General features: G+C 40.3%; 1 protein-coding gene across 1 annotated transcript in view; it reads left to right on the forward strand.

Moving 5' to 3' along the window:
• fto (FTO alpha-ketoglutarate dependent dioxygenase) overlaps positions 1–12,720 on the forward strand; it is a 138,940-nt gene that overhangs the window by 96,270 nt on the left and 29,950 nt on the right. The gene's annotated exons all lie outside the window — the stretch shown is intronic.

Genomic DNA, 12,720 nt, shown 5'->3' on the forward strand with positions numbered 1-12,720 from the left:
ACCCAGTTCGAACATGAAAAGGCACTAAACTTAGTTGTTGAACCAGTGTTGAGTCTACATCTCATAGAGAACTTGGCAGTGATCCAGGTTCCAAAAAAATGTCGACACTTTGTAACCAGCCGCCTGTCACATAGACACAATTTGTTTCAATGTCTTTGATTGACTTTGTGAAAAATACCAAAACGGTTTAACAGACCTAAATCAATATTTTATCACTTGGCAATTTCCCAAGTCTTTTTAGCTGAAAATATCTACGGTAGTTCAGACACGTCAAACTCAAGGCCTGCGGGCCACATCCGAATTTCTTGAACATTTGGCTCCTTTAAAAGAATGCATAAAGTAATTAGAAAATATTTTCACGGAACATTTCTTTAATATTCATGTTTAGTGCATACTTTTTCTGTAGTACTCAACAGATGTAAAATATTATCTTGTGAATTTAAAGCCAACTTTACCTAATCTCAACTGGGATCCTGCTTTTTCCAGGCCAACATCAAAATATGGTCAGTTAGGGAGTCTGAAGAGCTGCACAGCTAATTGATAAAGATTAAATTCAATTCAGTTAAAATTTCCAACAAATTTCATCTCAAGGTCCTCCAAAAGAAAAAGAAAAAACATTCCAAACTTATATCCAGCAATATATATTATTGCATCAGTCTAATGCAATTAGATCATATAAAGAGATGCCAATTCAATCATAATTCAATACAGTCAAGTTTCTTCTTGCCAACTGGTGTAACATGTACAAAGAAGCTCAATGGACAGAGTCAAGTGTATTATCTACAGAGAGAGCACAGACAAAAACTGGGAACAGGTTTCTGCAGTGAAAGAGAAATGAGCTTTTGAGAATTATTAAATCAAATCAATGGAGAGCCGTAAATTATGTCCTGAATTTAGCAGGAAAACTATGAAGATGAGCAAAAATTGGTGAATTATCATCTCTTTTGATTCACCACACAATCTTGCTGCAACAAAAGAGATCAGCTGAAGCAAAATTTGGGGTTTTATTCTATGATTAAAAAATTATCAGAATAATAATTCCAGCTTAACATATCAACTACTTTTTCTGGATCCTTCTAGGACAGGAAATTTCTATTTTCGGCAATATTGTACTGTTTCTCTACTTGGTATGTTACAAAAGTCACTATTATACAGTAAAAATGTGAATTTAATTTTATCTCAAGTTATTATTTTTATTTCTATCCCAATCATCAATACATGTTCCCTTTCCAGAGAGCAGTTTATGAGTTGGTAAAGCTTTATGTTTAGCTGCTGTAGTAATATTGTGGAGGACATAGTTTGAGGAAGGTCATGAATACTTATATTGCAGCATGCGAGCCTTTGAAGCAATAGTGTCTCTATATTGGTTATTGAAAGAGAGAAAGAGCCAAGTCCCTATTTGTCTACTAACAGCATTATCAAGGGAACGCAGGACTGTAGATGGCCAGCAGCAACAGGAAGGATTTGAAGTTGCTTTTGGATAGTGAGTCTCCATCCCACGTAATGCTAAACACAATTATGCAAACTTTTTGCTGTGAGAACAACACAAAATAATGGCTTTAATATATGCCCTTTCCTCCAGCTAGTGTTTTGTATGCAAATTAGGTTTGATTCCAGGGACGAAGAGGTGGAGTGTCTCTTGCATCCATCCATCTTTTGTTGCCGGGCGGATTAAGGGAGATCTGTTATGGTTTGTTAACATGAGAGCTTTTGATTCGAATTGAAACGAAACCATGTGTAGAATTAGATTAAAGACAATGTGTGATGAGTGGAGGCCCAGGCATGTTGCTGGACTTCACCCGCCCGTACGGCAGCACTCGCCACTGTGGTCCCATTGTTTGGCCGGTTTCTGTTGTGAAGTGGGGTTTTTGTCCTGATTTTTTTGTTCTGTAATGGGCTATAATAACTTATATAAATCACAGCGACTGGGCCGACGCTCCTCTGTTTGGGCTTGGCATTGATGGAAGGCACAGCTCTCCGGAGGACCTGTGAGCAGAAAGTCTTGTGTACGGCAAAGGAAAGTTTGAAAGTCAGCGGGCTTTAGGTTTGACAGTGTTGTTTTGTTGTGAAGGGAATCAACATGGGGTTTACTTCTGGGGAGGAAGGTCAAATAAAGAGAGAGGAAAGCTTTGATAGTGATCTACAAACAGTGTGTTAAACCAGTGCAGGTGAAGATGTGAAAAAATAAAAAATTTAAAAAAGGATCTGTGTTGGTGTGAATTCCTTTTCTCTCTTCTACCTTGCCTGGAGGCTTTTTTTGGACATCAAAAAGAAATTGAGAAAAATGATGATTATAATATCGGGCTGCTCTTATTAAAAGAAGTACGCTAACATCAACAGAAAAAAAGAACATAAATAATGTGCTGTTGGAAAGTGTGCTGTGTTTTTCTAATCTTAACTGACCTAAGTTGAAGGCAAGTGGTTGTGATAGTGTGCAGGGAAGATAAATGAAGGAATCAGGAATTAGTCTCAGCCCTCACTGTGTTCATTACTAGTTAGTGATGTTTTGTCAATAGCGGCACCCACATCGTCTTGTAAGCTTTGGGCGGTGTGTTTAGTCTGCACTGCTGGGAATTGTCCATAACCCTGTTTTACATTGAAAATAGCCCAGAGGAAAAGCGGTGGAGGGAGGGTGCAAAGAGTAACCACTGATTAATTATGCACATCCTTGATTGTGACATGCTATCTGCTGCTATTAATGGGCAAGGATAATCACTCCGGATTGTAATTGCAGCCTCTGACTTCGGAAGTGCGCTGTGTCCAACATCAATCTTCATACGAAGCCCCACAACGGTGGCGGAGAACTTCATTCACGACTGTCGCAGAGTCTCCAACTCATTTTCGGGAGAGAACAGAATAGCTAAGGAGACATGGGGGCAGGAAGGGTGGAGGTTGCTCGATATTGTGTCAGCCATAGAAAAGGCAAGTCAGAACTGGGAACTGGGATATTACCGTACACTGCTTGAGGTGATGAAAAATAATTAGAGATGTGTGTGGAAGAAAAAAATAAGATATGTGTTTTGAGGTGTATGAAAGTTTTTGCAGCTTTCAGTGTTTGGAATTTTAATTCAACTCTAAATGAGCGTCATTACTCTCACTCATACATGGTAATATTGTGGGAGGAAGCATACATGAACTTGGGAAAGAAATATTGCATTAAAATGTTAAAAGATGAGCTAATAAGAAAATAGTACCATTTTAAAGAATCTTTAGAACTGCCAAAGAGCTGTTTGAGGAGCTGAATTTGCTATGAAATGTGTTCTTGGAAATATAGATGTCTGTCTTTTGCCATAGCTGCAATAACTCTGCCTAATAAAGGAAAATATAAAGATGATGAATGGACAGTTTATTCCCCATATAATCCAATTTCAGCTCATTTTTTTTCATTAAAAGCTCAAACCTTATAAACAGTAACAGTGAAACTGAGCCCAGATCTCAATTATCTTTTCACCCCTTAAAAAAAGCCTGTCTGGCTGCTTAAAAGCTTAAATGAAATGAAGAATATAATTAGAGGGCAGGGAAACTTTTTTGGGAAAATTTCAGAAAGCAGAGCAATCAAAGCCTTAAAAGTAGCATTTGGTTCCCTGTCAATGTCTCCTGACCAGCCAGATGGTGTCAGTGTAATGGGGGCCCTTTCTGCTGAGACTCTCAACACGTTTCTCTTTATTCTACCTTCTGTATGCCTTGCTGCTGTCACACTTTGTAGCTATATGTGGCTTAAATAACTGGGGGAAAAGCACAGGATAGGTATACATGTGTCAGCCGGTGTGAGAGTAGAGGCAGTTCGGAAGCATGGCTTTTGCATGATAGGTGATGGGACGAAAATAAGAGAGCAGAGGAGCGAAAAACAGGTGTGAGAATTGAAGAGAAATCATTTCTTTTTGGTTCTTCCAGGCCCTCTGGTGAGGCAGAACAAACTGTGACTGCTTCGGCGAGACACATTAACTGTAACTGCCCTTGATCTGGCAGCGCTTAGAATGCTGTCGGCATGGCTAATAAACACTTCATTTAGTTTTAATGGTGCCGGTGCCTCTCGGCAGCCTTCAAAAGTACCCTTTATTTGGGTCATTTACGGCTCTTCCTCGAGGAGCACCCAAGGGACGGCAGATCCAGTCCACATCACTGTCTGCCGGAGCACTCCCGGCCTGGGGAAGATTAATAGGGCTATCTGGGAAAAATAAATAAGTGATGGGCTTTACCCCTGCCAAACAGCCCTGAGAGCTTATTAAGGAAAAGTGAGGGAAGACGGGGTGCAAGAGAAAGAGGTTTTAATATGAATTTTTCACCTTTTAATGTGGAGCCAAGCCGGTCCTTTACTAACTTCCATTCATTTTTTCCAGTCTTTCACTCCGCTCTTCCGTCTGCCTCCTCTTGTGTCTCCGTGCTCTTCTTCTGCAGTAATTGTAAACACCACAATTATGGATTGTGTGAGATTTAATTATAGTTTGTGGAGAGCCCTGGGGGAGCTCTGGCGGAATGCAGTGGCTGATAAAAATGCCAGCTCATCAGCATCCCTCCAATGATGGTGAGCCCCAGCGAGGGTTGACCAAAGGGAACCGTTCCCCCAGGGCCCCATTGGCTGACGGACCAATTAGTATTAGTCGGGAATTAATCTTAACAGGACGCAGTCACTCAAACAGGTCCTCCCAAGGTGAGGAGGAATTAATGGGGTTGCCTTATTGGTTATTGCTGCTGTTGTCTTCTAGGTCGTTCCCCACTCTGTGAGTGGGCTTAGGAGTCTCGATAGACTAGATTGCTCTGTAGCATACATTTGTTCCTCTGCTCGCGCCTGATCAAGACATTACTTGGAGACAGCACAGAAATTTAAACTCAAACTAAAGGAGAATGTTTCCTGTCTTACTGTTTTGTTGAAGTGCATTCAAGATCTGTTTAGGGATTTTTTTAGAATTTGAATGCACTAACGTCTAAATTTTAGCAGTCACTTATTGTATTCAGACATTCAAAGAGCAATTGTCAGACCCCATCAGCAGTGGCTCATATTGTGATCCATGTCCAGTTTGAGTATTGATTTTTAAGGAGCATGGCTCCATTAAGGTCCTGCCTGGGGGTGTGGAGGGGTCAGCAGGGGAAGTTGTGGGCTGCCGTGACCTCAGCTGCAGTTTACAATCGATTACCTCTGACTGGGAAGCGAGAAAGTCCGAGGGAAGTAAGCACAGGGCCCCACATGCGATTAAGCTACATTAGCCCTCTGGTCAGAGCTGTTCCAGAGGTTGAAGTAAGTTAATTAGCACTTTCTTATGATATCAGTGATGACAGGGGTAGAGCAGCAAGCATTGATTTGGCTTTTCTCCATTTCAGCCTTGGAGACCAACAAGAAAAGAACCGGGTATTGCAAACCAGCTCCTTTCTAATCGAGCACAAAGGGCACCTCATTACCTAGAAGTGATAAGTAAACACTAATCTCTTAAGACTACTAATATTTAAACCAGATGTAAGGATAGAGGGTTATATATAAGTCCTTTGAAATTATCTTCAGGGAGTATGATATTATATTATACCAGATATCTTGTTATAATACAACCACAAACTTATATGTAACTCTCTTATTTGAATTTGTGTCTGCTCTTTGAGTGGGTCATTTTAACACATGATTATGCTTGAATCTAAACTTATCCACTATAGATATGGCTGTATGTTTAGGATTGTTAGCTTGATGGAAGGAAAACCTCCTTCCCATTATCTAGTTTTCTGCACCCTGAACAGATTGTCCATTCCAGATTTCATCTTTAGCTTCATCTGTTTTCCTAACAATTGTGAACAGTTTCCATGTACTGCTGAGTAACATTTTGATATTTTTGGAAAAACTGGAAACATGTCTTCTTATAGTTTTGTTTCAAAAATGTCTGTCTCCTTGCCAACTTTCTACAAAGGAGAATTGTGGAGTGCATAACTTGGTGTCTTTCACCTGAGCTGTCTATCTTTACAGCTCCTCCAGAGTTAGAGTAGGTCTCTTGACTGCTGCTCTGTTTTACTTCCTTCCCTTGACTTTACCTTAAGGTGGAAGGCCATCATGGTAGGTTTGACTTAGTCAACTATTGGATGACAGATTACAGCAGTGCTCTTTGAGCTGTAAAGTGTTTTCAACTTCTCAACCTCTCCACCTCTGACCTCTTGTATGTCCATTGGTGTTTCTGACACTGTTTGTTTACAAATATTCTCTGATGTTCTGCCTTGACAGAACAGCTTGATTTATAGATTAAGCAGAAGTAAAACATATGTTCCACTTGGATAACTTCTCAAGGCAGTCGATTAGACTGCATTTTATTTATTTTTATCAGAGCAAAGTTGGATCCGTGCAAATGGCACATGAAGCTCATGATGGTTTTACTATGCATGTTGTCTTGTGCTTGAGTATAACGTGTGATCTTTGGCCTTTTGTTTGTCCTGAGCTTACTTCTCCAGGGAGAAATAAAAGGTTTAAAGATGCCAAAACATATTAGTGTCTGTCTCCTATAGTTACCACATCTTAGACACCACCCTGTTTCATCACTTCCCAACAGTAATCTCTTTGTTGTTTGGCAGCCATTTTCTTCATTTGGCATCACACTTTTGTTTTGTCATTATTTTTAAAGACTTCATCATTGCTTTTTTTGATGCGCTGTCTTTTTACCTCTCTGCTGGTCTCACAGTACGCTCTTTGTTAAATAAAAAGCTTTGCTAGCGGATCAGTCACACGCTTTGTTCTTCCTCCTTTACAGTACACTACTCTCAATATTGTTTGTTTTACCAGCAGCTAAACTGCGTTAACCTTCTTCTTCTCTCTGTAATGCTCCATCTCCGCCTGTCTGTTTCTTGCTTGGGGCCTAGCCAGGCAAAGTGAACAGCGACAGATGAAGCACCTTCTCTGTCAGCAGTGTTGGAGGGAATTAATCACGATTCAGTAAGTGCTCTGATGAGGATTCCAAGATCCTTGTTAGAGATAGAGCCATCAGGTGTGTCTGATTCATCATTCATTGACAGCAGCCTCGGGCAGGACACCGAGCCAGATATTAAGGCCTGTTTAGGACCAAGTCCTGCCCTCCGGTGTTGGTGATCATGGGAGCTCAGAACTTGGAGTTATTATCCATCCAACCTACCTCATTAGAGTGAAAACTATGGCATGCTGTGTTGTCAGATTCCTGGACAACCAGAACAAGAGCTCAAAGATTTGTTCAATAGTCCTTCTAATAACTGAAGTTTACACTAAATATGTTGTATTTATGGTTTCAAAGTCAAACTCTGAAGTGTTTCATGCAACTTCACGAATACACCCAAGTAAAAGTATGTCAACTCTATTAAAAATGTTATTGTTCAGCTTCACTGAGAGACAGGCAGACATGGAACAGACAGATTCCTTTGCATATTAGTGACTATATGTAGCCATGTCCTTACTTGTCAAGGAAGAGGTTCATCTCCTCTGCAAAGACGGGCTTTGTGTTATGGTCTTATAACAAATGTCTGACACAGCATCAGATAAGAACGTGTGCCCAAGGCCAATAGGACAGGAGAACAGGTTGAAAAACAATAAATATCCCCAAAATGGGACAAATTATAAGTGTTCTGTTATTGAAGGAGTCTAAGTAATGTGTGCTTTGTGTCTGAACCGGGTTGCACATTCCTCAGGGTAATTTACAACACAGCTTCAAGCAGCTTGTTTAATTCTGAAGCCCAAATTAAAGCGTTTGCGGCATATTGGCATATTTTTCTTGTTAAGCAATGTTTAAGGTAGAGAGAGACATGGCAGTAATTGCAGGTTTGACTGAGGGTTGGAGTTTAGTTAGCAGACATCAACATTCGCCCCCCACCACTCCCCCAACCCTTCTCTTCTCCCTGGCCTGGGAAGCAAAAGAGGATGAAAAGATAATGTTGCAGATGAAGCATGAGAGAGATATGTCATCATCTTAACTGTTTTACAGCTGGGGATTCACATGGATACTGCAGAGAAGTTCCAGAGTACAGCAGGAAACATTTGAGAAGAAGATAAACAAGAAAGCAATAAAAAATAACTGGGACAGAAATTAAGAATGAGGACACATCAGCCTGTAATAGCGGTAGCATAACAAACACAAGCCAAAATTAGGCTCTCACAATAAACTGACAAGGGTATAAAAACAAGCCTGCATGCATGTTGTGAGATTATAATGAGGCATTGATTGTTTGTCCTCAATTTCCATTTTAGTTTCCTCTCAAACTGAAGGCAGACACTTGTAAACATTCATACCTTTGTCTTTGCTCCGCTCATTAGCCGTTCTTTTGACTTTCTCCACGTGCTACACAGATGGATGTAGCACATCTAGATCCGAGGACCCATGTCACTTCCTGTTTGCAGGAGGGCTTCCTGTTTACCTGACCGGGTTTTACCTGACCTTCTGTTCCAGGGGCTGCTGTTTATTGCCTGGTTTGCAACAATCTGAGTGTTGCCGTCTTCGTGGATGTTTGTTTGCGCTGCCTTTTACTGTGCCATTTCTTAACTGCCAGTGTGGCAAGACAGGAATGTGCTATCGCTTGTTTTTGGTTTGTGGAGTGAGAAAGCCCAATTACTAAGGGTCCCTGCGCCTGCTTGCCATAGCAGTTGAGCTGCACGTGTGTGCTGAGGTTGTTCTGGTGAGCAGCTGTCCCAGGCCCGACTGGCAGTGATGGCAGCGGATGGTTAAGGCTGCGGCGCTGACAGCAAGGAGAGAGGAAAAAAAGCAGACAGGCTCATAAGGGACGCCTCATGTGCTGTACGCTGCCACCCTGGTACCGTTCAGCAGCCAGCACCCACTGTCTGTCTTCTCACCACTTTTAACTGCTGTCTAATGTTGTAAAATCCTGAATGTGACGCTGCAGTTGAAATTCTCCAAGTTTACACAATATGTGTGGCCAATTAGAGCTGGGGTAATTACACTGATGTATAAATTATAGTCTATTATTCCCTTTTCCCTCATGTTGACTGTTAAATGCTGTGCCATTAGCTACTTTACCAGCTGTGATGGTGGCCCATGAGGGCACACAGTCTGTCAGAGTGTTGGTTACCAGCATTGGGACACATGAAAGTGCCTGCAAAATGTTGACAGTTTTCTCGGATATTTTAGAGACCCACATGTTGTGCATTTTAAAAGTAAAAGAAAAACGACAGATGAGTGTTTGTCCTGAACTGACTATATATGCTATTGATGAGTTTGAAACTGCTGCAGCATTGCAAAATCTGAGTGAAACAAAAGAAATACAGTTTCTTAGTAAAATATTCATAAAATGTTATCTTTTTCCACATTCCGGCATGTTGGAAATAAAAACCTGGGGGTTTATGTGGTACATTACCACAAAGTAGTGAATAGCCATAACGTAGAAGAAACAAGTTTTTTTTTTTTTTCTTTTAGATTTTACCAATTAAAATCTGAAAACTGCAGCAAAGATTTGTATGCAATCCCCTTTTTTCTGGTGGCCCGAAATAAAATCCAATGCAACTAACTGCTGTTAAATGTAACCCAATTTGCAAATAAATTCCAAGTGTGTGTAATTTAATTTGAATTTGTAAATGTATACAGTGCCTCTGTGAAGACCACAAAGGTTTGCAAGATAAGATCAGACAAGAAACAGCAGCATGAAGACCATTCCTTGGAGCACCTCCCTTTATTTTCTTGAAAGGAAGGATTAAGACACTCCTACAAAGAAAAGGCTAATAAAACCAGTGATGTCCAGAATTGTGCAATGCAGGCCAGATTTTTTTTTTTTTACAAACATAATATAAATGGATACATTTTTAAAAATACTTGTTGTAATACTAATCTAGATTTTGTAGGAAATATATCAGGAACTTGTTGATAAAAAAAAAAACTTAATTTGATTTAAATTTTGAGGTGTTGGTTGGGGGTCTCTTTGTACTCTGTGATCAGATGCGAAAATGTTATATGGGTCACTGTTTGTCAGGTTTAATGAATGGGTGCACTAACTCTGAGTGAAAACCACTGGATGTTTGTGGTCCTGTTTAACGTGAAATTAAAATGAAAGCACAGTGTGACTGATAAAAGATAAATACTTTGTGTGCACCCAGTGCTGTTAAACATCATTTAAAGAGTTGCAAATGGCTCGCAGGCAGCTCTTTAGACACCCCTGATATAAACTGACAAGCCAGGCAAAGAAACCATTAAATCAGAGGGGCTCATTTTACCTCTGGAAGAGTTGGAGAAATCCATGGCTGAAACGGGGAAATCTGTTGACAGGATAATTATTAATCTTACATTTTACAAATCTGATGTTACAAATCTGAAGAAAGCAATTGTTGGAAGAATGTTAGAAGTGTATAGCGTTCTTGTTAAATGCAACCAAAATCCAAGTTTTATGCTTTCAGAGAAATACTTTGAATGCACATCAGCATGAATACATCCCCACACTGGCAGAGCATGGTGGTGTCATGCTGTGGAAATGTTTTTCCTCAGTTGCCACAGGGACGCTATTGAAAGTAACCAAAAAGATTGATGGAGCAAAGTATATTGTAAATGTACTTTTTAATATAAATTAGTGAACCTGTCAGAGGTTATAAGACTTAAGACTGTTGCAAAGTTCCACATTCCAACAGAACAGCAGCCCTAAACATACAGAACTGCAACTGGTTTACATCAAGGCAGATTAATGTGTTAAACTGGCCCAGTCAAATCTCAGACTTCAATCTAATTGAGAAACTGAAATAGACTGACTAACATTGAGCTACTTCACAAAGAAGACTGAGCAAAAATCTCACTCTATATCTACAAAGGTGCTTGAGTCAGGGTTGCTAAATACAAACACATGCAACAGTTTTGGGATCTTTGTTTTGAACCTTGACAATAATACATTTATTTCCTTCCACTTTAGATTTATGCACTAAAAAAAAAACATTGAATAAAATGTACTTATGTTTCTGGGTCTAATGTGACGAAACCTAAAGAAGTTTAAGACGGATGAATGCTTTTGCGAGGCACTCTGAATCTGTTCATTTTAACATATTTTCTTTAACGGTCAAAGATAAAAAGTAAGCACGCATTTGCCTTCAGATTAACAAGCCTCAAATTAAAACAGTAAAACTGAAGAAACATATTCCTATCCAAGACGGCGTGCATGATTTGTCTTCGGTGCTCCTGCGCTGTGGGCAGTGTTGTGTGTGACGCAGCATTGACTCCCCGCCTCATATCCAGTGTGGCAGCGTAGTGAGCGGTGTCTAATGGAGCCTCTGATGAATAATGAGTCCATACACTGGTAATGTTCTGTGCCGAGTAACGGCTGCATTGGTTTCTGTCCTGTTAACTCCGCTGCTGTAAGATTGATTGTGGTGTGCACCCCAGTCATACAAAGACACTTCATTGCTTGGCAATGAAAATAAAGCTTCTCCCGCGGAAATGAAGAGCAATGCCACCGTGGTGCGGCAGACCCGCAGCGGGCCTGGAAACAACCACATCCCTCAGTGTCGCTGTGAGTGAGTGACATACCATGAAATATGCACTGCTTCTGTAAGACTTGTTTGTTTACACTCTGCTGTGTACTAATTGAGGTGTGGCACAGTTTATTTTTGCTGCAGTTGAAACGAACTTAAGTCCCCCCGATTAGGGCCCTCACCTTACTTCAGAGATCCTCCACCAAGACTCTCCTTCAAATTACACATGACACTGTGAAGAAACATCTAATAGAAGTGTGTAATGGGCTCTGATGACAAACTACACGGTTGGAAGACCATGTAATCTCCCCGCAATTAATTAAAGTGTGTCCTGTGGATGTGTGTGCGTGTGTTTGTTGTTTTCTTTTTTTTCTCCTCTCATTCCTTTTCTCTCTCGACCAGCCTAACCAGATGCCACCAAATAACTGAAATAACATTGCCTGTCAACAGTAAAAAATGAAGACCCATACCCTGACAAAGAGGGGTACTTAGAGCTGGCAGAGAGAGACAGATGCAGGGTTGTTTGTGCTCCAGTGCTTCTCAGTGTCCCGGTTAGGGTCCTCCACAGCTCAACATCTGTACCTCCACCCGCCTAATTACCCACAGCCCCCCCACTCTGCCAAACGAGTATGTCACTAACTCAAAGCTTGCTGAGGAGACTTAGAAGGCAAAGATGATTATGAGGAGAGCTTGTCCTGCTGTTCGTTTTGATGGATTTTCCCTGTTTGGTATTTTGTTTTTGCCACGTCTAATTGTTCCCGTTTCCAAGGCTGCAATATTGACCAGCCTGCGAATTACACACCTATTGCATGTACAGTGCATTGCATACGAATGTATGCAATGCACAGTACGTATGTATTCATACCCTACCCTAAGCATTTTGCAACTTTACAGATGCAAACTTTTACATATTTTATACACAAAGTTTATGGTTCATGATTATGAAGTGGTCAGATATAATACATGCTATGTAACATCTTTTGAAAAATACATTTGTATTTAGGCTAGCTGAGTCAATAAAATAATTTGTAGAACCCCCTTTTACTGAAATTATTAAGTCTGTAAAGCTTAATAATTTGTTAAGATTTATCTTTAAAAAAACAAGCACAGAAGTTGAATCTTATACACACTGCTGTGGTGACAAAGATTCAAAAGCTCTATTACTTTTAGTTTTAAGTCCAGCATGAGTGATAACAGGTAAACGGCAATAAACTGACTGGTAAGTAGCAGGAGCTGAGGCAAGTTGGGTATCTTGCTTAACGTCCTACTGGATCCTTGAATTAACTTCAAGGTATCAAGAGACTGAACTTTTTCTCTTCTGCAATATAAAT

This window comes from Poecilia formosa, unplaced genomic scaffold, assembly GCF_000485575.1.
Source record: "Poecilia formosa unplaced genomic scaffold, Poecilia_formosa-5.1.2 Scaffold46, whole genome shotgun sequence".
NCBI lineage: Eukaryota > Metazoa > Chordata > Actinopteri > Cyprinodontiformes > Poeciliidae > Poecilia > Poecilia formosa.